Consider the following 27,435-nt stretch of genomic DNA (forward strand, 5'->3'; position numbering starts at 1 on the left):
ATATTCTATGCAACATAGAATCTAGAGCGTTTCAGGCAAGTCAACATGCTGTTATTCACTTAACCATTTTGGATGAGCATGCAGTAAACAGACATTCTTGAGATGATCAGAAATAATTAAGTAGGGTTAAAATCATTTCTATTTTATAGACTCTTATGTGTACTACTAAATGATGCATTCACAGAATTATAATGTTGACAGTTGATGGCAAATTGTGGAAAAATGTATTTAGTAACATTAATTTGTATGTAGAATGCCCTGCATTGAGATGGGAACATTTTCTACCTTGTATTAGATTTTATTGATTGATTGAATTTATATAGCTGTCCGTCTCAGATATCAGCAAGGCATCTCTTTCTAAAATAATATTTTACTTCCTAATGTTTATTAAAATTATTGTTGGTTCTTTGTATTACAGTTTTTGGTATTTCTTCAATTTTCTTCTTCTTATCAATTATGTCTGATTCTCAGATTCCCTGGACAAGTCTCTGCAGTTTCCATGGCAAGGTTTTTCAAAAGTGGTTTGCCATTGTCTCTTTCCTAGGGCTGAGAGAAAGTGACCGGCTCAAGATCACCCAGCTGGTTTCATGCCCAAGGCAGGATTAGAACTCAGTCTCTTGGTTTCTGGCCTGACATTTTAGCTACTACACCAAACTGATTCTCTGTTGCCAAAAGCCTAATACACATTTCTTAAATTCAATAATCTTTGTGTCTCTTTCATTTTCTCTTCTCCCACCTAAAGTATTCTGCCTCATTTTATAAAATAACAATAGACAGGTCAGAAGAGCTCTAAAAAGTATTGCCTCATTAGATAGATTTGTGAGAATTTCAACAGGGAAAGCACATATTTCTGTGATCCAGTCCTACAGTTGCTATGATAAGAGAAACAAAGCAGCAATTCAGAGCCTGGTGTCATCAGCATCCAGAGGTCTGATTCCAGCTTTGGCTGATGGCCTCTGATGATTCATAATGACTCTTTCTCCAAAAATGGTTGTACCCAACCCCAGCCTGATAAAGACTGCCACTTGTGAAATTCTTATAAACCTATAAGAACAGTAGAAAGAAACGTTTTTTATTGATGCATAAGTTGTACAGTTTGCACATGGTGTAGGATTTTAGCTCAGATGGCAGGCCGGTCCTATCCATAAATAATCTGGACCATGCAGGATTTTATAGGTAATAACCAACACCTTGAATTGCACCAGGTAGCAAACCAGCAGCCAGTGTTGCTCACTGAACAGCAGTATAATGTGGGCCATTCTACGGGATCCAAAGATTGTCTGTGCCACCGCACTCTGCACCAGTTGTAGCTTCTGAATGCTCTTCAAGGGTAGCCCCATGTATAATGCATTGCAGTAGTCCAGACATGAGATGATCCAGGCTTGAATGACTTGAGCACAGGTCCTCCTGATCCAGGAGAGCCTGCAACTTGTGCACAAAATGAGGTTGTGCAAAGGCTCTTCTAGCCATGACTGCCATCTGTTCGTTGAGCAGGAGTTGCAAGTCTAGGAAAACATAAAAACACAGATGCAAAAAAAGGAGTTAAATCATACATTTGGGATAGTTTGGAGTTTTGTTTATTTAATATTTTTCAAACCACTTCTCAGAGGTGGTATTCAGCCAGTTCTCTCCGGTTCGGGTGAACCGGTAGGGATGGCTGCAGGAGGCTCTGCCCACCTACCCTGACGTAATGCACGAGCACTGCACATGCACACAAGGCGGTGTGCATGCGCAGACACGGCGTGTGCGAGCAAAGCGATCTTGAGTGCGTGCTCACATTTGCAAACCGCTAGGGAAGGTAAGTGAATCCCTCCCACGGCTGCCACTTCTGCTTTACAAACTGGTTCAGCCCACTAACCAACCAACTCAATTTTATTTCACGTGAAAGTATTTCAATACAGGCTCTCTTTGCACATTTGGGCAGAGTGAGCGAAGAGATCTTAACATGCTGTAACTGAATGTAAGCAGTGTTTGAAACAAAACTTGTGTGTTAATAATCGAACAAGCTAATCTTTCTATGTTGTAAAAAAATTAATAAGCTTGCATCAGTATACAAAGCCGAGTCCAAGTTGCCTACTAGATTGCCTCCTCTGTAATCTGTCTTCTGTTTCCAGATTTTTTTCCCAAGGCTCTTCTTACAGGTTCTTCCTGACCCAATATGATGCATCTAATATCAACAGTTATTTCTGTGGCTTCCACGATAAGGGCCAATGGTGTGGAACAATCTATTGTATTACTGAATTTCACTCCTGTCCTGAAATTGTTTGTAGACTGTTATAAAATGTCTTGTTGTTTCAGCTCGCAAGACAAAGAAAAGGGAAGTGAAAGAGGAAGTGATAACTTCCTAGCTTCCTTTGCCATGGCTGAGAAGACTGCTAAAATGATTTTCACAATATAGATCAACCATCATGCGCTGCAGGCACAAACTGGAAGCCTAGTGACTGAGAGAGATTAGGGTTTTTATGTTGCGATAAAATGACCAATATACTTACTATCCATTGATATCAAGGAGATATACATACTTTCCTTTGAAGAGGGCAAAACAGAAAACTCTGCAGATATTCAAAGTAAATAAACACCCAAGATATTGGTTTACTTTATATATAAATTCTGATTCTGAGGAAGGTAATTGTCCCTTGAAGTAAATTGTCCCTTGAAGTATTTATTTGTTTGAATACCTATTTGTTTGAAACCTGCTTTTCAATCTGCAATTCTGATCCAATTGAACAGAGAAGTTCAGATGTGAATTCTGTAATTTTTTTCACTTTAGGAAAAAATATTCTGGGTGTTTGATTCTTCTTTTGTTTGATTCCATGGTTAAAAATGGCCTGTCTATATTTTTCTACATAATTACTTCTGTTCCTAATATAAATTTTCCTTCTTTTTGGTCATTCATTTTTAATTCAGAAACCTTCAAGTCTAAATCAACTGTGGCATTTAAATAAAGAAATATGAGTGAATTTAAAAGTAGTAGTAGTTGAATGACTTTAAAAGGAAGAATTTCAGATATAATATGAACTAAAACATACAAAAGAAAATTGTTTTTGTGAGTAATGCAATGATGAATGTCCAGGATTTTCACATTCCACCTGTTACTGTCTCACGTCTTCTAAACTTTTATTTATGCCCGAAAAACTGGAAAAAATGTTTTCACCTTTTATTTACCTCTATTTCTCATTAATTCAGGATGAGTTATCATTCTCTCTCCTGAATATCTGGAACATGTTGATTTTGTCTCTTCATAAAATATTCTGATTTTTATTCTATTCAATTAAATACGTATATTTAGGTTTCTGTAGAAAATAATATATTCTGGAAAACAATATGGCTGAATGTGGATAAACTGTGGCATGGCAGAGACACAGGGCAGAAGTTTAGCCCCATCTGGCACTGGACGTAACAATAATACTTTGTCCTTTTTTTCATAAGAAACGATATCATAACTCTCTGATAACACTGGGCAGCAAAGATTTTGCTTCCTAAACACTTTTGGGTATCTTACAGATTTTTGGCTGTAATCATGAAAGTAATCAGTAGTTTAAACTATCATTTACTCTTTGATAGAAATCTGTTTTTGTAATTTCATTTTATACAGGTAATCCTCGATTTATGGGTCACAATTAAGCCCAACATTTTCACTGCTAAGCCAGACAGTGGTTAAGTGAATGTTGCCTCATTTTTTAACCTTTCTTGTCACGTTTGAAATGAATCACTACTGTTTTTAAATTAGTAACATAGTTGTTAAGTGGATCTGGCTTCCCCATTGATTTTGCTTGTCAGAAGAATGCATATGACCACATGACCCCCTGGGATACTGTAACCCAGGGGTGTCCAAACTTGGGAACTTTAAGACTTGTGGACTGGGGAAGTCCCCATGCTGGCTGGGGAATTCTGGGAGTTGACGTCCACAAGTCTTAAAGTTCCCAAGTTTGGACACCCCTGCTGTAACCATCATAAATACATGTCAATTGCCAAGTATACAAATTCTGGTCACGTGATCACAGGATGCTGCAACGGTTGTAAGCGTGAAAAATGATCGTAAGTCACTTTATTCCAGTGCCACAGCAACTTGAAACAATCATCAAACGAATGGTTACAAGTTGAGGGCTACACACACACACACACACACACACACACACACACACACAAAGTTTACCAGTTTTTGCCTGTGTTGTGCTTTATGTAGTTCATGCATGTCCAGCCATGCACTCCGGACCCAACGTTTATAGAACTGGATGGTACTTGGAAAGGCTACAAAGCAGTTTGCATGCACAGATGCTACTCATTTCATTAATATCAGTTTCCATGTATTTTGATGCTAGTGTTTCAAAATTTGTCTATGTACAGTACATGTAATTTACACAACAAGTTAAGTCAAGTATCGACTTTCTATAGGATGATTAATGACAGCAGAAATGTCTCACCAATATTGGAACAGCCGTGATACATTCTGCTACATTTGTGAAGAGTTACCAAAGTTTGTTTAAGAAAGCCCAAAACATACTTTTATAACAAGAAGACTTATGTTTTGCTTTTTGTTCTGTTTATATTTTAAAATTATATGAAGCCTTAAGCAAAAAAATCCAGTATTTCTCTCCTATTCAAATAAATCAGAAATTACAAACCAAATGTAGTAGAAAAGCTCCCCCTAGTGTATCAAAAATAAACAACAAAATTATATTATGCATCCAAAAGGATACAATAAATCTTAACTACTTTTAATCAGGAAGATTTAAATATGCAGCAGCAGTTTAACCCCACTCCTCATGCATTTCCGGAAAGCCCTCAAAATGTATTTTTTTCAATTTCAATCTTTTCAATCTTGGGGATGCCCTGGTAATAGGCAGCCATGTAGCCATGTTGGCTACATTTTATGCAATATTTTCCTCCTTGTGATATTGTTTTACCTTTTTTATTTTTTAAAATTGCTATAAACTGGTTTTGATATATATATATATCAGGATTAAGAAAAAGTTTAGCACTTGCCCCTCATTTAACTCCCAATAGCAAATCATGGTTTGTGCTTGACTAATATTTGCTATCTTGTCATTTTCCCATAATCCTCTTCTTAGACATTTTCAACATGCATCCAAGAATTGGATGTGCTATCATATCTACTACTAGCAAGCTTTTAAAAACTTTTGAAGAACTAACTAACATATTGTATTAAAATGCTTAAGCATTCTTGAGCTATAACTTACTTCCTAAACTCTTAACTCCAATGCTATTCTGCACCCAGGAGCTAGATTGCAACATAACGTATACTACTTTATTAATAGACTTTGCTTGATAAGGAACATTTGCTAGGACAATTAATCTAAACTTTTTAAAATATTCAATTTTAAAACTTCAGGAAAATCTGTCTCTGGAAACCTGGAAATGAAAAATGTTTTATTTATGTTTTAATCAAAGGAGATAAGTGATAATACAAACATGTTGTTAAATAGATTAATAACAATTCAATGAAAGGCTGACATATATATGAATTGAATAATTTAGAATATTTTGTTTTAAAATGAAGGATAAGGATAATAATGAATCTATGTATATTTGATAGATGATTGGTGATATTATGCATGACTCTAAGTAGTGATGTATATTATAAAGATATCTTGTTGTTTATAAATAGCTTAATAAGGAAGTAATGAAAGATTGGTATATGTATGAAGTGAGTACTTAGAATACTCTGTTTAAAAATGAAGGAATAACATTTTTGCTTGAATGTACAAGGACAACAATGAACATAGGCATACTTGATGGATGATTGGCGGGATTATGCATAATCGAAAGTAGTGATGTATAAACATAAACAGTTGGTAAATTCTTTTACATTGTAAAAATAATCGGAATGAGATAAGTGATTACATAAAAGTATAGTTATTAAATAGACAATTAAGAATGCAAGGGAATTAGGTTCACTGAAAAGAAATAGTAACCGTAATTGAACATATGATGTACAATAAAAGTGAGGTACTTAAGTTATATTAGATGGAAACTTTATGATTGTATACGTAATTGAAAATATGGATGCACAAACGCTTGTAACCAAACAACATGCTGTATGTAATGGATGAGAATTTTTTATGTTAAAAAAAAAAATTTTAAAAAGAAAATCTGTCTCAGAATTTTGGGAGGCCAAGCAAACAATTCATGCCTGAATTATGTAAGTCTGAACTAATTAATATTTTTATAATGGATAAATACATATATCATGTTGAGTCTTAATGTTCTGACATTATTTAGATACATATAACCATCTAGTGATTATTTTATTTTGAACGCATCTTTATGGGATTTAAATTTACATTAATGTTTTTGAGTTCTTTAGCACAAAATTCCTGTTTCCAGTTAACCAATAGAACATCTCACTATATATATTAAATAAATGTATTACAAAATCACAACACTGAAGGCAAAGGTTTCATGGATTGTAATGTAAGGAGGTGAAAGGTTTTTCTGAATACCATCTGAGAAACTGTGACTGTTAGGCAATAATTTCAGTGACCACCCTTTAGAAGCAGCATTCAATTTTAAGTATCACTAAATTACAGTGTATTTGTGAGCTATAGCACAGCATATTTCTATGCTTGTGAAATACAATAATTATGTAGTACTTACGGGCTTCCATATTTCTACATGAAATAATTCTCCCTAATGAATCAATCTAGGATTGGGATTATTGATGTGTTAGATTTTAGAATCACTGAAGATAAATTGAAAAACGAAAACTTAATTCACTATCAAGCATTTATAGTTCACCAGAACTTTAGATGCTTTAATCCTATATATTACTGTTTGAAATAAACTGTTATTTATGTTACTGTATTTCATGGGCAGACTGTAATTTTCTGCCTTTTAATACTATCTATAAACATTATCTATATAATGTTTGATCAAGTTTTTATATTAATTTCCTACTTCGTATATAAGATGTAGCAAGTTATAGACATGTCTTCCATTTGTCACAATCTTATATTCTCCCTACTATTTTTTTCCTTATCACAAAAAAATTCATCTATAAGGGAACCACACAGTATTTTTAACAATAGTTTCTATATGGAACGTGAGCGAACAAGTGCTTTCTGAATATTTAAAATTAGTATGCTTATATGCTGACTTAAAAATAAGGAAAATTATAGCAGTATTGATTTGGACTGTGCAATGCTCTGAATGTGCCAAGAACAGGAACAGGTACTTGCCTACAACTTATTTAAATCACTAGGAGTCAAATTTGATTTGAACATTTTGTCTTTTATATTCTGCCTAATAATTCTTTAACATCTTCTCAGACAGATGTTATGAAGAAGGAAGGCAAGAAGAAAATAATAACCAACGCATTCTTACTGTATCACATTTTTCATCAGACTGCAATTTTGTATTGCATAACATTTCCTAGCAATTCATTTTAGAATTTTGAATTTCTGATTAAAAATAGTTTACAAATGGATCTAAAAACATTCCCTGGGTTTATTTTTTTATAGATATTACCAATTCCATATGAACTCCAGAGGGTTTGTCTAATAGTTACATAGATTTGCGCTTTAGTCTGGCAAGATTCCTGTCTATAGGCAAGCAACAACAAACTGCTCTGGAGTCACTACTTGTGTCACTCTTGGTTTCTTTCACCAGACATTAATCGTTTGGGTATGTGTTATCTGGATCCCAGCAAGTTGTTGGTCTTCTCTTACAGGAGGACCTATTCCCTGTTCAGAGTTATTACTGGGTTGGCAGAATGCCAAATGGTTTCAGGACAAACAACACTTTCACCCTGAAGGTTTTAAAAGACATCTTGCCGCTTCACATCTAGGCATCATGTCAAGACTAATACTATATGCCTAGTTTGCTAATAGATAACAGTGGGCCACCACTTAAGAGAATTTTTAAATAAAATTAATTATTGTGTTAAATTTGGTATATGACACCAGAGAAATTATCAAAAATGTAAAACGTATTTCAAAACCGAGTTGGAAATGTGAAACGCTTGAGGGAAATTTTTTTCCAATAAATATTTTATTTTGTTCACAAAGGTAAAATAGAAACTCCAGAAAATAGCGCGCAAAAATGCAAGAACATAGCAAAATAAAACAAGACATTAAAAAGTGCTTAAAAAAACATACACAGGGTTTGCTGCCCCTTGTTGAATACTCAAAGATAATTAATTCCAAGTAGCTGGCCTGGCTCAACCATAGTTTTATCATATCGCTCCTGACGGGTTTTTTTAACTGTGTATTTTGTATTGTAATTGAGGGGATTTTAAATCGAAATTTTAATGCTATTTTATTCATTTGTTTACCTCCTCCATGCACATGCATATGTATATGTTTATGTATTGTTTATATTTGTATTTTTATGTGTTTTAATTGTACGCCGCCCCGAGTCCTTCTGGAGAGGGTGCGGCTAATCAAATAAAATTTGATTTGATTTGATAAATATATTTCAAGGATAACAGTTCCACGTCCCCTTGCAAAACAGGCCCATAATGAACTTTTACAGTTGTTTATCCAATCAATTTGACCTAGCATCAATCTACTATATATAAAAAAATAGTTAACAGGAAAAACAACAAACTTCAAAGCCCTCGCTTAACAATCTATTATTGTAATTAACACATAGAGATAATTTAGAGATTATTGTAATTAACTCAAAGATAATTAATTCAGAGATAATAATTGCGGTGGTTTATGGTAGATCAGAAGTCAATAGCTTCTGATCTACCATAAACTGCTACAATCGTTATCTCTGATCAAATATCCTCGATTGATTCTTAATGATAAAACTTTTCCTTAAAAAAATTATTGGGATCTTTTCCAACAATTGCATCTCATCCCCTAAACTCATAAATCTGTTGTAAATATTTCTCCAGCGTTTGTTGTTCAAATAATTTTCCTACAAGTTGAAATGTAGCATCTCTTGATAATTGTTTTTTGATTCAATATAATAAGTCCATTCTCCATCAATCTTAAGAAAGTCCAATCACTCATCAATTCTATCATCTCCAAATCTTTTGAATCTATGTCCCTTTCAGTCTGTTCCAATAAGCCTGCAATTCTCAAACCAAGATCCCCCTCCTTCAAATTTGCCAGCTACAAATTGGATTCCAATCCATCCAATTGTAAGCCTGATTTAGCTATTGTTACTTGTATCTGAATGCCATTTTTGGGTTCATTTAAAATCATTTTTAATTTAAACATTTTATCTCCATTTTCAATTTAAATTTGTAAGTTGAAAAACATTTTTTCAAAGGCTCCCCAAAGGGCTTTAACATTAAGCTGATCAGGCTCTTGCCTTAATTTTATCTCTTTTTATAGACATTGTAAGGAATATATGATGTATATTTGGAATCCTTAATTTATTGTTATTTGCATTTTTAATATAGTCCAAACCGCTCTTGTAGCTGAGCTTTCACAACAAAACATAAATAGTTGCTGTCAAGAACTGGAGTAGATATACTAATTAAGTATGGCAGAACAGAAAAAATTGAGATAATGTTTCCCACAATAGAAAATGAATAGTAAAAGGGGGAAGTTCCCATTAGAGATTAAAAGAGGTAAGACCAGAGCTTTTAAAAACTATTAGAATACAAAATCCTTGTAGCAAAAATCCAGTGTAAATGTAAATCAAATCAGGTCACTTTCACTACACAGGGGAGAGTCCCACTGACTTCCATATGGCGAAAACGAAAGTGATTCATAATTCCAAAATAGAGCAGTAAAAAGATGCAAAAAATACACAGATTAAAATCCAGCAAGGATAGGTATGTAACCTTCACATAACAGATCATCCTATCTATTCCTTGGATTCAAAAAGCTGAAATGAACCCTGGTAAAAAACCACACCAATCAGTCTTCTGAACCCACCCACATGATGACCAGCCAGAACAAATCTGAGCAATTTTAGCTGCAAAATTTCAAGAGTCCTGCACAAAAATCCTATTGCTTTTTGCCTCCCAAAGAGAGGGTGAAACTCCTAAAATGCCGATGGGGCATTCTGCTGATGCAATAATTGTGATGGAGAAGATATAATTACATGATCACATAGCATATTATTATTTCTGATGGCAAAGCTTTGTAATTATGGTTGAAGTTTCTGAGGAAATCGTTGAACAATCTTTTTTCCCCCTGCAGATTTTGATACAATATTCCTTTGATTCCTATTTAATATCTATATCAGCCCTACTCATACACTTGAACCCCATCAAGCAGCCATTTGTGACCCACTGGTGTTTTTAAAGAAATCAATAAATTCCACTGCAGACACAGTCCTTAAAAATGAGCTGCCAAGCATCTCTAACACCTCCAAGTCTCACCACCATTGCCTGCTCCAGTGCTGCTGACACTTGTTAGCAGCCAAACAGCTGATTGGCCACCAAAGGTCAGCAATGATTTTAAATTATCAACGTGGTCCTTTCCCCTTTACAAACCATGCAGACCTGAACTATATGAAACTTATGGGCAAGGACATTCCTTAGCATTGGGTAAAATGTCATCATCAATATGCTGATACGTAGCTTTGTATTTCCATCCCTGGCTGCATTAGTTCTTCTGGACAGGGGAATAACTGGTTATAGTTCAACCTTGGGAAGACCAAGTGGCTTTGGGTTTAACTCTACATGGGATAGCACTGTACTAGAGCAAGTTGGTGTACAATCTGGGGTCCTCTTAAACTCACTGCTGAAAGAGCAGTTCACAGCTGCAGCATAGATTCATCTTGTGCATCGGTTGTGTTAATCTTGGACCCAGCCATAGTCATTTCTCAGTTGGCTTACTGCAACATGCTCTACACGTAGCTGCCCTTGAAGAGCACTCAAGAGACTTCAGCTGGTGCAGAAAGCAGCAGCACCATAATATCATTTTGGGTGCTCCAAAGTGTGCTGACGCAACACCACTGCTGTGCACAAGTTGCACTGGCTTCCTATATATTTTCTGCTTCAACCTACTATACTAGTTATTACTCTCACATCCTTACATGGGACACCAATTTACTTGTGAGACCATTGTTCTGCCTCGGGCGTTGTGGACTTGCTCGGGGCATGCAGTTAATTCCATGCTTAGGAATCTCTTTCAGATCAAGTTTATTATCAGGCATTCTTAATAGCAAAACTTACAGTTCAGTGTTAAGATACTCCTGACTTTCCATAATCTGTCCCATCACGTGGTGTAAAAAGATGATGATTTTACTCCCATGCTGAGCGGAGATACACACTACTATTCCGGTTCACAAAGGCATTCAAATTGACCGGCTATATACTTTACACACGGGCAAAATGTCCCAGTGGCCAATCAGAAACATAGATGTGATCACACATTATGGAACTACATTTCCCATAAGGCAGTCTCTGCCTACATTTCCCATGAGGTAGTTTCTTAAAGGAGACAGTTCTTAATTCCTACACTATATACTGCTGGGGCAGCACAACCATCAAACAGTTTGGTCAGTTTTTGCCTATTTTACCAGATTTTTTGATTTGGGGGAGGGGGAGGCATGCTCCAAGATCCCTCTTTCAAATATTGCCATCTTGAAGGGAGAAGTATATATCTATATCTTTCCTGTCAAAGCAACTTCCCTATGGAACTGCCTCTGCCCCCGAGATTCGGGTGGTGCCAATCTTCTTGAAGGCTACTAAAACCTGGAATCCCCTCTCCCCCAGGCATTAGAGCTAGGATGTCAGCAGAGCCGCAATATACATTGCCATGCAATGCTTCCGTTTCCTTTCCCTGCATTGCTTTAATCTAATTAGTTACGTTCATTACCCAGATTTATACATTTTAAAACGAGTGGCTTTTAACCATTTTTAATTTTTTTCTGTTAAGTCCTCGAAGCTATGATGCCATTGACTATCATTGCCGGCCCCTGATTGGTTGAGATGCGAGCAGCCAGCTGGCGGGAGAATGCAGCCATTCTATTGGTTCAGCGTCTGACAGCTCTAGTATAAAAAGGGCTGTCAGCTGTCAAATGCTGCTGTTTTCTTGGTCGAGATTTGCCTTACATTTTGCCGTGTTATCCTGTTAATAAAGGTTGTGTTAGCTTCAATCTGCCTTGCCTCAGTTCCTGTCTGACTCGTTCTCCCTACAGAACACTGGAGACAAGGATGGGATCAGGACTGAGGTAAAGGAAAAGCGAAGTCACTAATAAGAGCTGCCTCAAGTCACAGGCGATGAGAAGTCGCTCCACAGCTAATTCCTCAAGTTCCGTCCTTCTAAGGATGGCTAATCTACCGGCATTCACGGCATTCAGCCCGGCCACTGAAACATGGGACACCTATCTTGAGCAGTTCGAGTGCTTCCTGGAGGCAAACGACTTCACCGGTTTGTCCAGTGGCCGTAAAAGAGGATATTTTCTCAGTGCATGTGGCCACGAGATGTTTGGAACAGCCAGGGCTTTAGCAGCCCCTCAATCCGTCCATTCGATGCCTTGAAAGACTTTTGGAGAAACTTAAAAATCATTACTCTCCAACTCCCTCGCGCATAGCCAGGCAGAGGACCCAGAGAGAAGGGGAATCTGTGAGTGATTACATGGCTTCCCTCAGAACAGCGGCCTGCACTGTGACTTTCCTGTGCTGGATGATGCCCTGTTAGAACAGCTGGTCTGTGGTATCAAAGACCTCAGACTTCAGCGACACTTGCTAGCATGAAAAGAGCTGAGCCTTCAGGCAGCTGTGGATGAAGCCACGGCATATGAAATGTCAGACAAATCCACTGCAGCAATTCAGCGATTTCTGCCACCGGCCACCCATGCCAGCAGGGGCCATGCTGTCCACCAAGAAGAAGACGATGAAGAAGCCTTCTCGTACGAAGAAGAAGAGATTAGCCGCCTCAAACTGGCACCAGGAAAAAAAAGACTCAGGCTGTTTTCTTACCTCAGGCGGGTTGCCTGAGTTGTGGCGGGAACCATACAAGGTCAGTCTGCAGGTTCAAAGCCGCAATATGCCGCCGGTGTGACAGGAAAGGACATTTAGCCAAGGTCTGCAGAGCAGCCATGCCAATCGCTGACCCACCTCCGGAGCACGCCTTGTCTAGACAATTCGTAAAAAGATTTCCCAAACACCGCAAAGACTGCTTTGCCATTGCAGGTGACCAGCAGCACCCTGATTGGGCTATCAGCCATGCGTCCCTGACTAAGCCTACCTGTTCTGACCCCCCCTTCGTCCACACCAAAACACTCTGAGCCAAAGATACTTTACAAGATTTATTGACAGACAGACAGGTCCTTGGCAGTAAACCAACACAGATAAGACTTAATAACAACCCGGCACTGATAAGCATTAGCAGCAATCCAGCCTGCCTACAGTCACAAGACTGTACTCCCACATTAGTTCATGCGTTGACTTCTGCAAAAGGGCGTGTGCACAAGCAGTCCCTTTATAGTCTGAAGAGGAGTCTAATTACCATCAGCCGAGTGCAATTACCTCCTGTAACTGCGCAACTGTTCCTGACACCTATTAGCTCTACGGTGACGAGCATCCAACAACAACTCACTGCTGACATCCAACTCACTGTCCCTTGTCTCCTCCCCACTGCTCCAAGGCATGACATCAGGAGCACACTCCCTTTGGCTTTCACCACTGCTCCATGCCTCAGGCGCCTCCTGGTGGCTAACCAGCCTCTCTGATCCCTGCTCAGAGTTGGAACCCTGTCCAGAGTCCTCCACATCCTCCAGAGCCAACTCATAGGGACCCTCGCTGTCGGAGTCTGGTGGCAGTTCCAACAGCTCCTGCTGGGCCACAACACCTACCCATAAGATATACCTGACTGTGCGCATAGAGGGAGAGCCCTGCAAGATGGAGGTGGACACTGGCTCTTCCAAATCCCTGGTCTCTTGCGCTACTATCAAAGAGATAGTGCCCAGCCTGACCAAGCTCAACTCAGGCAATGCCCACTTCGCCTCAAAGACTATCAAGGACTGCCAATGCCCATTGTGGGTTGCGGCACATTCACCATAGCCAGCAATAACTTCCAGAGGCCTCTTCCCCTCATCATTATAGATGGCCATCTGCCCAGCCTCCTGGGGCCTGACTGGTTCTCCGCATTGGTGCTCAACGTCTCTGGCATCCACTCCGTTGTTCCAGATTCCTTCGCTGTGCTGGCCAGCGAGTTTGCGGACGTATTTGACAACAAGCTGGGTAAATATAATGGGACTCCCATTTCTTTTAACTTGGACCCCCAGGTGGCGCCAATATGTCTAAAACCCAGGAGAGTGCCTTTTGCTCTTCGGCCCAAAGTAGATTTTGAGCTAGATAAATTAATAGCACAAGGAGTGCTCGAAGCAGTAGACCACTCCCCCTGGGAGACCCCCATAGTAATACCTATTAAGCAGGATGATAGTATTAGAATTTGCGGGGATTTTAAATGCACGATTAATAAAGGGTTGCAAGCCAACCCTTACCCAGTGCCAGTGGTTCAACATCTGCTCCATTCCTTGGGCCAGGGAAACATTTTTGCCAAGTTAGACTTGGCACAAGCGTACCAGCAGCTCCTGGTGGACGAAGCCACTGCCATGGCTCAAACCATCGTAACGCACCGGGGAGCTTTCAAATGTAAACATTTGCAATTTGGGGTCAGTGTAGCCCCGGGTATTTACCAAAGCCTAATGGAGCAGATGCTCCAGGGACTGCCAGGGGTGGTACCCTATTTCAACGACGTGCTTATATCCACTTTGGATCAAGCTGAGCTCGTCGATAAATTAAGAGCAGTCCTGACCCATTTCCTCCAAGCGGGGCTGAAACTCAAACAAGAAAAGTGTAGGATAGGGGTCCCCAGTGTAGAATTTTTGGAGTATCTAGTTGATTCCAAAGGCATCCACCCTACTCCGTCCAAGGTAGAGGCAATTAAGAAAGCCCCCACACCCTCTTCTAAGGCTGAACTGCCTTTCTGGGGTTACTTAATTTTTACTCCATTTTTTTACCCCATAAGGCATCTTTGCAGAGCCTCTTCATAGGCTCCTGGACTCCAAGACGCCCTGGCATTGGGGGTCTAAGGAAGCCCAAGTCTTTAGGGCAGTTAAGGATGTCCTTACATCCAAATCTTTATTAGTGCAATATAGTAAAAGGAGGAGGAGCTTCCTGGAGGATGGCGGTCAGCCTCTGAGCTCCGGGCTCTTTTTGACCGGGCTGGGTTGCTGCTGGTCCTCTAAACGAACTGGAGGACCACGAACCTACCCAATGACCACCCTGGCTTATCTCAGGACCCTAGTGGTCCCCCAGGGTGGCCGGTCGGCACAGGAGAGGGGAAGAAAGAAAAGTGGCGTTTTGGAAAACTTGTAGTGAACCGGGAAATGGCGGTCAGCGGGCGCGCGTGCCGGCTTACTCCGAGAGACTGCAGGCGTCGACGGCTGTTGGAGCTGGCATTTTGGCGGTTATGAACTATTCAAGATCTGTTTGCGGGCGTTCTTGTAAGCCACGACAGCTATGACAGCCTGAGGTGAGAGCAGCGACGCCCTGAGCGGCTAGCGACGGGGTGCGATGGCGTCCCACACGAGGAAAAGCGGAGGGAGACAATGGAGGCGGTGGCGGCCCAGAAGATTATCGGGGGCTCTAAACATCAGTTCCCCGACCCGTTGGACCCGCTGGGAGCCCCGAGCCTACCAGAAGCCCAGTGGAGGTTGTGCGAGGTTTAAGCTGGGCTTGAAACATCGGAGATCACCGGAGTCGTTGGAGGACGCCGGAGGCCGGCGGAAGGTGTGGAGTGAAGAACAGAGGCCGTCTGAAACGGCGCGGAAGCGACGGAGGCGATGCTGGGGCTTGGGAAGGTTTGCGGGGAGCCGTCCTCCCCCCGCCCATTTTGCATAGATTTGGAGATCGGTTTAACCCCTTACCACCTGGGGCTTGGAAGGACTGCAGGGAGCTGTTGCCACCACCCCCTTCCCATTTTGCATAGAATTTGAGATCGGTTTAACCCCTTACCACCTGGGGCTTGGAAGGACTGCAGGGAGCTGTTGAACCCCCCCCTGCCCGCTATGGATCATCCGCTAACCTCTCTCGAATTTTTAAGAACTGCCTAACCCCCTACTATTAAGAACTGTAGATTATAGGCTCTACTTATTTTTTAGCCACCTCCACCTATTTCTTTAGTCACCTCTCTCATCTTGTAATCTTGGTTGCCGCTCTGTCATGATTTTTTAAACGGGTAGATTCATTTAACACTTCTAGCACTCAGAATCGATCTTTAGCCCGGTGTATTTATTTTCATGTATTCGAGGTTCGACCTTATTTTACTGCGGGAGTCCCCCCTCTCGCAGGCATGGCCCTCCGCCCTTACAAGGGCCCACCTCGAGGACGGATGCATTAATCCAGAGAGGTGGAGGAAGAGGAGGTTCAGGGGGTTTTTGTTTAAATGTTTGTTAAGTGTTTTAGGGGGATCCAGGGTGGGGGGAGGGGGCAGCCAGACCAGGAATGGGGGCAGGGCCAGGCGAACAGGTGGGACTAGGGGGGAAGAGAGCGGCGTGGGGGAGGGGAATGAGAACGTCGTTCCGTTAGAGGGTTCCTACATTCCAACGGTCGTAGGAAGGGGTGGATGCGAGGACAGAAGAAGATCTTGTAGTCGGTTGGGAGACCGTGGGCGCTGGATACGCCCGGTCGTTTGTACCAACCCTCGCATTCTAGGTGGTCAGGGTTTACAGAACCAGGGCATGAGGCTGATGTTGTGTAACGCAAGGTCCGTGGTTAATAAGGCCCCCCTCATTTACGATCTGGTTTCTGAGAGGGAGCCGGACCTTGCAGGGATCACGGAAATCTGGTTGGGCCACGAGGGGGGCTTACCCCTCGTGGAAATGTGCCCACCAGGATACCGTGTATTCCATCAGCCTCGTGCCGGTGGTAAGAGTGGCGGGGTAGCGGTAATTATATGGGAAGGCCTGGCATTGAGAGAATTCACCGTACCTCAGATATCTGGGTGTGAGACTCTAGGTGTGAGATGGGGCCCAGGGAGTCAGTCGGGCCTGCTGATTGCATACTTGGCTCCTCGCTATGCATCAGCGGCCCTGCCAGAGCTCCTCGAGATCTCTCAGCGGCTTTCGATACCATCGACCATGGTATCTTATTGCGCCGGCTGGAGGGGATGGGGATGGGGGGCAACGTGTTGCGGTGGTTCTCCTCCTTCCTCTCCGGTCGGACGCAATGTGTGTTGACGGGGGAGCAGAGGTCGACCCTGAGGCCGCTCACGTGTGGGGTGCCACAGGGGTCGGTCCTCTCACCTCTCCTGTTTCAACACATACATGAAACCGCTGGGCGAGATCATTCGAGGATTTGGGGTTGAGTGCCATCTGTATGCAGATGACACTCAGTTATACATCTCTACCCCGAACCACCCCAACGAAGCCGTCGAGGTGATGTCCCGGTGTCTGGAAGCCGTGCAGATCTGGATGGGGTACAACAGACTCAGGCTCAACCCTTCCAAGACGGAGTGGCTGTGGCTACCGGCGCCCCGCTTTAGCCAGTTTGCTCCATCTCTGGCCATCGGGGGGGAACAACTACCCCCGGTGGATAGGGCACGCAATTTGGGCGTCCTCCTAGACTCCCGGCTGTCGCTGGATGATCATGTGACGGCCGTGGCTGGGAGGGCGTTCCACCAGGTGCGCATGGTGCGCCAATTGCGCCCCTTACTTGAGCGGGACGCCCTTCGCACAGTCACTCAGGCCCTGGTGACTTCCCGTCTTGATTACTGTAATGCTCTCTACATGGGGCTCCCCTTGAGATGCACCCGAAGGCTCGAGTTGGTTCAGAATGCAGCCGCGTGGACAATCTTGGGGAGTACCAGGTACTCCCATGTAACACCACTTCTGCGCGAGCTGCACTGGCTACCTGTGGCTTTTCGAGTGCGTTTCAAGGTGTTGATTTTCATCTTCAAAGCGCTTCATGGCTCGGGACCTAGTTATTTGCGAGATCGCATTCTACCCCATACATCCCTATGACCAATCCGCTCACACAGGGAGGGTCTCCTCCAGGTACCCTCCGCTAGACAATGCGGGCGGGCGGTGCCCAGGAGTAGGGCCTTTTCTGTGATGGGCCCAACCCTCTGGAACGAACTCCCCTTTGACATTAGAACTACTGTTGATCTCCGCTCCTTCTGTAAGAAACTCAAGACCCACCTGTTCCGGCTAGCAGGCCTAGCCTAATCAGAATCTTAAGTACAATCTATTACTGCCCTTCCTGGATGGCTTTTTAATATTGTAAATTTTGGGGTTTTAATTTGGTTTTAGACTGTTTTTAACTTGAAATGAGTTTGGGTATGTCACAGACCGTATGTTTATGTCGGTTGTCTAATGTATTGTTGTTTTTGCTTTGTTGTTTTATTTGTACTGTCTGTACACCACCCCGAGTCCCTGTGGGGAGAGTGGGGCGGTATATAAATTTAATAAAACTCAAAACTCAAACTCAAACTCATAGTGATCGCCTCCCATTAACTTTGGCGTGTGATGCATCGCCTTATGGCACTGGGGCCGTTCTGAGTCACATCCTACCTAATGGCTCAGAAGCCCCAATTGCCTATTATTCGCGCACGCTCTCAGCAGCTGAAAGAAATTACAGTCAGCTGGATAAGCAGGCCCTAGCTGCTGTAGCAGGGGTAAAGTGGTTTCATGATTACGTTTATGATCATTTTTTTCACTTAGTGACCAACCATAAACCCCTCTTGGCGGAGGATTGCCAGACTCCTCAGATTTTGTCTCCAAGAATGTCCAGATGGACAGTCTTTTTAGTGGTGTATACTTATCAGCTACAATATAGGCCAGGAAAAAACTTGGGGCACGCTGATGCCCTCAGTCACTGCCCTCTGCCAGCGCCTATTTTGGACCCTGCTCCTACAGTTTCGGTCCTCTTAATTGAAGAGTTGGCCATGCCAGTATCCCCCTGGGATATTGCCAGGCTCTCTGCCACAGACCACATTTTGGCCCAAGTTTTGGACTGGGTGCACAGGGGGTGGCCACAGGGGCCAGTAGATCCTGAGTTTCACCCCTATTATATATGGCAGCATGAGTTGTCTGTCCTTAACGGGTGCCTGTTACGGGTGGTAGCTCCCCCAAAGCTTAAGTTGCCAATTTTAAGTTCCCTGCACACTGCTCACCCGGGCACTGTGCTCATGAAGGCTTTGGGCTGAAGCTATGTGTGGTGGCCCAAGATTGACCAGGAAATAGAAAACTGGGTAGCCACCTGCCAGCAGTGCCAGGAATCTAGACTGGCTCCCCCTTCTGTGCCCATCAGGGAATGGGACATGCCCTGGGTTCCATGGGCACGAGTCCATTTGGATTTCACCGGCCCGTTCTTAGGGCAGAACTTCTTTTTTTTTTAAACAAAGTTTTATTGATTTTTTGGTGTTTTACAAAAGGAAAAGGTATGGGGAAAGTTACAAATTGTGGCAGCCGCAAACTGTGGTAGGTATACCCCCCCTCCAGACTCATGGTATACATTTGCATCGCATTCAAATATTACATAATAACATATAGTCAGTGTGGTAAATTCATTAATAATTTCAGTCAATTTATGTCATTTGGATTTTCTTACTTATTTGTGTGATCTGAGCTTTCTTGATGTCGCCCCATCTCCCCCCGTTGGCAGTGCTCCGGCCCCTCCCGTGTCTTGTACGTCTACTGGGATATCTTCTGGTTTTTCTAGGAGTAATTTATTTTTTTCCATAAAGGCTTGCGCCTCTATGGGTGTATTAATTCTGACTCTTGTCTCCTCCCAGAATATTAACATACCTTCAGGCAGCAACCAACGAAACCACACCCCCTTCTGGTATAATTTATTCGCCAATTGCGAATAATATTTTCTTTTCTCCCTCACTTTCTTGGGGATCTGTTTCAGTATGGTTATCTCCTTATCTTTGTATGTCAGGGCTTGTCCCCTTTGTGTATTCAGAATTTCATCTCTTGTGCTTTTCCTAAGAAATTTAATGTGTACCTCCCTGGGGACATTGTGTGTACTAGCATATGCGGAGTTCACTCTATACACCAGGTCTATTTCCCACACCATCTGTTGTTTTTCTTTCTGAATATACTCAGCCAAGATAGTTGTCATGATGTCCCTTATGTTTTCATCATCTGTCTCCATCACATTTTGAAACCTAAGATAAAAAGACATTCTCTCAAACTCTATTTTCATTTGTTGGGTGTCAAGCTCTTTGTTTCCCTTCTGCATGCCCTCTACCCCCACCTCATCTCAGCCGCCCCCCGCTCCAAGAGATCCAGTCTCTGTGAGTTCTTATTAATTTTTTCCTGGTTCCCTCTAATTTCTTCTTTCATCTCCTTCAGTTGTTTCTTTATTTCCTCTTGTCCCTGTAGAATTTGCTGAAACATTTGATGAAACTCCAAGTCCATAGTTTTAGCTTGTTTAAAGGCTGTCAGTGTTGATTGTGTGCTCGGACTTGAGGTTGCAGATGTCGGGGCAGAGGCAGCAAAGCCAGCCTTTCCAGGAGGTGGTCTTTTAGATGTCATTGTTAGTAATAAAGGGTCCAGTCAGTATAGAGAGGAATCAGTCAGAGTGGTAGAGCAGCCAAGGGAGTCCGGGGGGTAGAGAGACCAGGCACAAGGGAACTCTCTAATCACCCTGGCAGGGAACAGACGTTTTTCACTCCAGAGAGTTCAAAAACAAACAATCCACAAGAGAGTTATCCAAATAACACGGAGACAAAGACGGGAAGCCTGAAGGTAAGAGGTGGAGTCAAGTTCACCTTTCATGAAGACAACGGAAGTGTGCCATCTTGCCCTGCCAACTTCGGGTACTGAGGCAACAAATAAAATTTTCAAAATTCAAAGTTCCCAAGGCTTCCAGATCACATTGTCTTAAAACCTAAAGGTTTAAATCTGAAGATCCATTTAGTTGGAGTGTGACCTCTTTGGTTTGGCTCTCCCCCTCCTCCTTCCCTTGGGGCTACGAGCACGTTTGTTTCTAGCCACTTGTCCAAGGGGGGGGGAAATCCCCCTCCCCTCCAGCCGCACTTCTCCAAGTTAGTCAAAAGTTCCAATTAACACAACTGACAAGTTTTAGAGTTGGTGATAGGTATGAAGGGAGTCTACACCTCACCGCACTGCCGCCGCATCCTTCAGCTTTCTTTTTTTTTCTGGACAGCCTCACAACGAAGACGCTTCAGCGCGCCTCCCCTTCGCGCTCCTCGGTGCCTGGAGCGAAGTGAGAGCCCCCCGATGGCCACCGCCGATGCAGGGGTCCTCCTGCCGTGCCGCTCCTCCAGCAGAACGCCTCTCCGTTGAGTTTGAGTCTGTTGTCCCCCATCCAGACCCGAACGGCTTCCAAGCACCGGGACATCATTTCGACGGCCTCGTTGGGGTGGTTTGGGGTGGAAATGTACAGCTGTGTATCATCAGCGTACAGGTGGTACCCAACCCCAAAACCACGGATGATCTCACCTAGCGGCTTCACATAAGTGTTGAATAGGAGGGGCGAGAGGACCGACCCCTGCGGCACCCCACAAGTGAGCGACCTCAGGGTCGACCTCTGCTCCCCTGCCAACACACATTGCGTCCGGTCGGAGAGGTAGGAGCAGAACCACCGTAAAACGATGCCCCCTACTCCCATCCCCTCCAGCCGGTGCAATAGGATACCATGGTCGATGGTATCAAAAGCCGCTGATAGGTCTAATAGGACCAGGATAGAGGAACAACCCCTATCTCTGGCCCGCCAGAGATCATCTACCAACGCGACCAAGGCCGTCTCCGTGCTGTGACCAGGCCGGAAACTGGACTGACGCAGGTCTAGATAATCGGCTTCCTCAAGGTGACGTGGGAACTGTTGTGCCACCACATTCTCTACAACCTTCGCTAAGAAGGGAAGGTTGGAGACGGGACGATAATTAGCTAGCTCCACCGGGTCCAGGGAAGGCTTCTTGAGTAAGGGCCTCACCACCGCCTCTTTCAAGGCGGCCGGTAAGGACCCCTCGCCCAATGAAGCGTTCACTAGACCCAGGAGCCAGCCTCGTGTAACCTTCCAGGATGCCAGTACAAGCCAGGAGGGACAAGGGTCCAATAAACATGTAGTGGCTCGCAGCCGCCCACGTAACCTGTCTAAATCCTTGGGGGCAACAGAGTCAAACTCCTCCCAGCATGGTCCCGGCACCCTTCCAGATGTTTTTAGGCCAGCATGGCATACGACACGCCCTGACAGCCCCGTTCCACCCAGCCGGAAATGGCCTGGCAGAACGAACTGTCCGGTCGGGTAAGGAGGCATTGGGCCACCTGGGGTCGGGGAATTGGCATGACAAACTGTCCCAATACCTCCTGGCATAGCATACAACTCCATGCCCAATCATTAAAGCAAAGTCCCGCAGAACGGCTTATGGGTCGTCACAGGCAACTCCACACGGGCTTTTAATGTGGGAGACCCAGTCTACGCCCAAAACTATGGGGCCAAACCAAGGTGGCTTCCTGGACAAATCACACAACTAACTGGACCCTACTCTTATAAGGTCCAGCTGAGTGACGGGTGAATGCGGCGCCGACACATCAACCAGCTCAGACAGCGAGCCATCAGCGCAGCAGACCAACACCTGGTGCAGGCCCAATCCTGCCCCGGGGAACTAATATCAACAGAGGCTGCTCCAGCGCAGACAGAGCCGCCCGCAACACCCCCCCAGTGATGCGTTCTCTTTTTTTAAAAAAATATTTTTTTTATTTTAATTGAACAAAAACATAAAAAATAATCCTTCAATACATCTTGTAGAAAGCGTGTCGATTGGTTACAAATAACTTTCATGCATTTCTTCCATAGTCATTATTTGTAGTTCATAATAGATTATACACTTTAAATCAAAAATCTTTATATATCTTACCATCAATATATCACAATTCTCATTTGACTACGATTATTTGAACGTGCTTCTGCTTGAACTTATTCATACTTAAAATCACAACCACATAATGGCACTTGTTAGCTATTTCAAAAATTGCCCAATAACATTATGCTTTTATGACATATTCTGAGTAAAAATCAATTAATAAAGTTTCTAAGCTTCCTCCCCGCTGTTTAGAATATTATATCCAGGTTGCTTTTACCAATACCAGAGCATGTATATATTATTAAACAATATCCATTAACATTTCCTTGTTGTTATTATAATTAGCTAAAAGTCATTTACTATTTATATCCCAACTCCTCACATCAACCCCCCCCCCCAAAAAAACATTACACCTTTATGACAAAATCTACCGTATTTTTCGCCCTATAAGACGCACTTTTTTACTCCCAAAAAGAGGGTGAAAATCTGGGTGCGTCTTATAGGCCAAATGTAGCCACCTGGGCAATGGTGGGTTTCTGCGGTTGGTCAATGAACACGGAAGCTCTGCCCCTGTCACTCACTCGCAAGTCCTTGGTGTTTTTTTGCATCGGGGCTTGCTGCAAGAGAGGGAGCAAAGACCTTTTCTCTCTCTCCAACGTTCTTTCTTTCTCTTTCTATCTTTGTCTCTCTCTCTCCCTTCCTTCATTTCTCTCTTACTCTTTCTTTCTCACTCTCTCCCCCCCTCCTCTCACACACACATACGTACCTTCCAGTTGGCAAAGAAGCCTCGTTTTCCATGCCGCCCGTGGCAGTTCACTTGCTGCAACTCGGACAATGGGGAGGTGGGAATAGCGCTGTCCGGGTTGCAGCAAGAAGACGGATCGGCTGCGGGAGTCCGGCAGAGCAGCGTGCGGAGCCGCGCGGAGCCCCGGGGAGACGGGCTCTGCGCGCTGCTCTGCCGGTCTGCCGATCATCTGCTGACCCCTAAAGAAGAAGGATCGGCTGCGGGAATCCAGCAGAGCAGCGTGCGGAGCCGCGCAGAGCCCCGGGGAGACGGGCTCTGCACGCTGCTCTGCCGGTCTGCCGATCATCTGCTGACCCCTAAAGAAGAAGGATCGGCTGCGGGAATCCAGCAGAGCAGCGTGCGGAGCCGCGCAGAGCCCCGGGGAGACGGGCTCTGCGCGCTGCTCTGCCGGTCTGCCGATCATCCGCTGACCCCTAAAGAAGAAGGATCGGCTGCGGGAATCCGGCAGAGCAGCGTGCGGAGCCGCGCGGAGCCCCGGGGAGACGGGCTCTGCGCGCTGCTCTGCCAGTCTGCCGATCATCCGCTGACCCCTAAAGAAGAAGGATCAGCTGCGGGAATCCGGCAGAGCAGCGTGCGGAGCCGCGCAGAACCCCGGGGAGACGGGCTCTATGCGCTGCTCTGCCAGACTCCCGCAGCCGATCCTTCTTCTTTAGGGGTCAGCGGATGATCGCCAGACCGGCAGAGCAGCGGGCAGAGCCCGTCTCCCCGGGGCTCCGTGCGGTTCCGCACGCTGCTCTGCCGGACTCCCGCAGCCGATCCTTCTTCTTGCTGCAACCCGGACAGCGCTACACCCACCTCCCCATTGTCCGAGTTGCAGCAAGTGAAGTGCCACGGGCGGCATGGAAAACGAGGCTTCTTTGCCAGCCTCCCAGCTGGCAAAACAGAAATTTTTGCCAACTGGAAGGTACGTATGTGTGTGTGAGAGGAGGGGGAGAGAGTGAGAAAGAAAGAGTAAGAGAGAAAGGAAGGAAGGGAGAGAGAGAGACAAAGATAGAAAGAGAAAGAAAGAACGTTGGAGAGAGAGAGAGACACAAGAAAGGAAGGAAGGAAAGGAAGGAAAGAAAGAGGGAGAGAGAGACACAAGAAAGAAAGGAAGAAGGAAGGAAGGAAGAAAAAGAAAGAAAGAAAGAAAGAAAGAAAGAAAGAAAGAAAGAAAGAAAAAGGAAGAGAACTTATGATCACAATTGAGCCCAAAGTTTTGGTTGCTAAGCAAGAGCATTGTTAAATGAGTTTCATTCATGAGTTTTTACAATCTCCTTTCCAGCAGCATTCACTCAAACCAGATGCATATGAGGGGGTTAGAGACCACCAGATGAAATATGGGGGTTAGAGAGCACCAGATGAGATATGAGGGGTTATGAGACCACTAGATGAAATATGGCTGGATAAGAGAGCACCAGATGAAATATAAGTGGGGAGGGGAAATGAAGAACATATTGGTAATATTGACAGTTCTTTCATTTCTGGATTTCTTGCTGTTTCTTGCTCTGACTGTTAATGAGAGTAAAGATAGTTCTTAATATGTTACATGGTTGACATAAAATTGTTCTTAAACTGCTGTTAACTTTATACAGTTGATATAAAATATTTTACTATAGTATTTGGTTCATAATCTTTTTTGTCTAGATTTTCCTCCTTTAAAATTGGGTGCGTCTTGTATTCCGGAGCGTCCTATAGGGCGAAAAATACGGTAAAAAGAAGTTTGTTGGTAAAATTTATAGGACTTTTTCCCAGGTCACAATTTGCAATCTATGTCCAGATTTCTTTCACTAGTTTAACAGTACATAGTATATCATTAAGTTGTATCCATTATCATTCCATTATTGTTAATTATAGATATTTAATTGTTAACAAATAAACATATAATAACAATCTAAAAATTACTAAATTCCTACTTATTGCTCAACCGATTAACTAATATTTTATTAACAACTTTAATTGTCAACCTGTATCTATCCAATAACAAAAGAGTCTTATCTCTCTTGCCAATTGTGGTGTCAGTCTTCTTTTTATCTCCTTTATAAGGTTTTTATAGATTTCTCTCCCCACTTTGTTGCTTGAAGGATCTCTCAGGTAGTCTCGTTGCCCTCCAATTATTTTTAAAGTTAGCTTGTTTTTGGTAATCAATCGTGCTTTTGAAAGAGTTTCTCTTCTTAAACCATCATCGTTACCTTTTTTTCCTCTTCTGTATCTTGAAATCTGGGGTAGAGCTCCAATTCGTCGAAATTCCTCTTCCATGTTCCCTTCATTCCACTTTCACCCACATTTGCTCCATTAATAAATTCATCTATTGTCTTGTCTTTATCTTCTATATCTTCATTCTCCCCTTTAATTTTTGGGGCTCCAACCCCTTCATCTTTTGATGTGAGGAATACTAGTTTTTCCAACTTCTTCTCAATTCTCCAGTATCCTTCCAATAAATTTTGAATTCCAGCCAAAATGTTTTGAAATTTTAAGGTTTCCTCCTCTGAATATTGATCCATGTTTCCAAAAAAGAAGAAAGAAAAGGAAAAAAAACTAATAGCCACTGCCCCTCTAGTCTTCCAAGCCTCTTTTATTTTTAAATTTTAGGTTGATTTAAGCACAAGGGTTTTTTTTTTTTGGTGCTCTTCAAAAGAGAAGGGTTTTATTTTATTTTGTTTTTTTCCCCTTTCTCTCCCCTGCCAAAATAGTTCTCACAGGCACCTGTAAAAACAATTCATGCCCTTGGCTCTTTATCAGTTTGTATAAACAATTTACAAATCCTTCAGCTACAAAGTTGATGAAAACAAAGAGAGAGAGAAAAAAGAGATACATTGTTTCAAAAACTCCAGCTTCTGACTTCCGAGTGGCTATGTTGCTACTTTGCACTTTCACTATCTCAGGCTTAAATGAAATAACGTTCTTTAATAAAAATTTAATAACAAGTAATAGGAAGAATTGTTAAAAACAAAAAGGAAGGTTTTAGTCCAAAAATCAAAAAATAAAGTAACAAGGAGCAGAAGAAAAAAAAAAGGTTGATCCATTCACTTTAAGAGGAGAAACAAACAACGTTACGAGCACTTCAATCTGCAAAATATGGTTACAAAGAAAAAAAGCTTTCCAATGCAATCCAGTATTAATTAATTTCGCAGATTAATTCTTGCTTGAGGATCTAATTTGGTTTTTTTTAAAAAAAGGTTTCTTTAGGCAGTCTTTCCCAAAATAGAAAAAAATATGTTCTTGTCACCAGGCTTACCTGAGAATCCGGTCAGTCCCGCGGCAGTCAAGTTTCCTGCCGACTCAGCTGCGCAGTCTCCTGATGTTCCACAGGACTCTCCACCAGCGGCTCCTCCTTTGGCCACCGCCCCTGAATTAAGGCGATCTGGGCGGAGCTGACACCGGCCGGCGTATTTGTCTGACTACGCATGTGCTAAATGGGAGGAGAGGGGTGTTAAGTCCTCGAGGCTACGACGCCATTGATTATCATTGCTGGCCCCTGATTGGTTGAGCAGCCAGCTGGCAGGAGAATGCAGCCATTCTATTGGTTCAGCGTCTGACAGCTCTAGTATAAAAAGGGCTGCCAGCTGTCAAATGCTGCTGTTTGGGGGGAGTGGGTGGAGGTTTGCCTTACATTTTGCTGTGTTATACTGTTAATAAAGGTTGTGTGCCTTCCCTCAGTTCCTATCTGTCGTCCTCCCTACAGAACATTTTCTAAGTAATGTGTCCATCTATATTAATTAAAGCTCCTGGGCATAATCCGTTTTTTGTTGTTTGGGGAAAAATAAAACGGTGGCTACGACAAAAATGCTAAACTGAAGTGCAAGGAACCGCCGCGAAACTGCCCAAAACAGAAAAAAAAAAAACAGGAAAACCCCCACTCCTTTTACCGCCATTGTAACGAGCAGCTAGCCCGCATTCCCACATTTCACGCCCCCCTTCCCCGCCTTCCGT

The 27,435-nt window shown here is 43.1% G+C and overlaps 1 long non-coding RNA gene across 1 annotated transcript; it reads right to left on the minus strand.

Moving 5' to 3' along the window:
• Positions 1-1,051: 1,051 nt before the first annotated feature.
• LOC309386135 lies at positions 1,052-27,360 on the minus strand. Its single transcript, XR_014174352.1, has 2 exons — positions 26,741-27,360; positions 1,052-1,505 (listed from the first exon to the last, which is right to left on the minus strand). It is a non-coding gene; the product is annotated as an uncharacterized lncRNA (long non-coding RNA).
• Positions 27,361-27,435: the final 75 nt, after the last annotated feature.

The sequence above is a fragment of the Natrix helvetica genome, assembly GCF_964273705.1.
Source record: "Natrix helvetica genome assembly, chromosome: 2".
In the NCBI taxonomy this organism is placed as follows: domain Eukaryota; kingdom Metazoa; phylum Chordata; class Lepidosauria; order Squamata; family Natricidae; genus Natrix; species Natrix helvetica.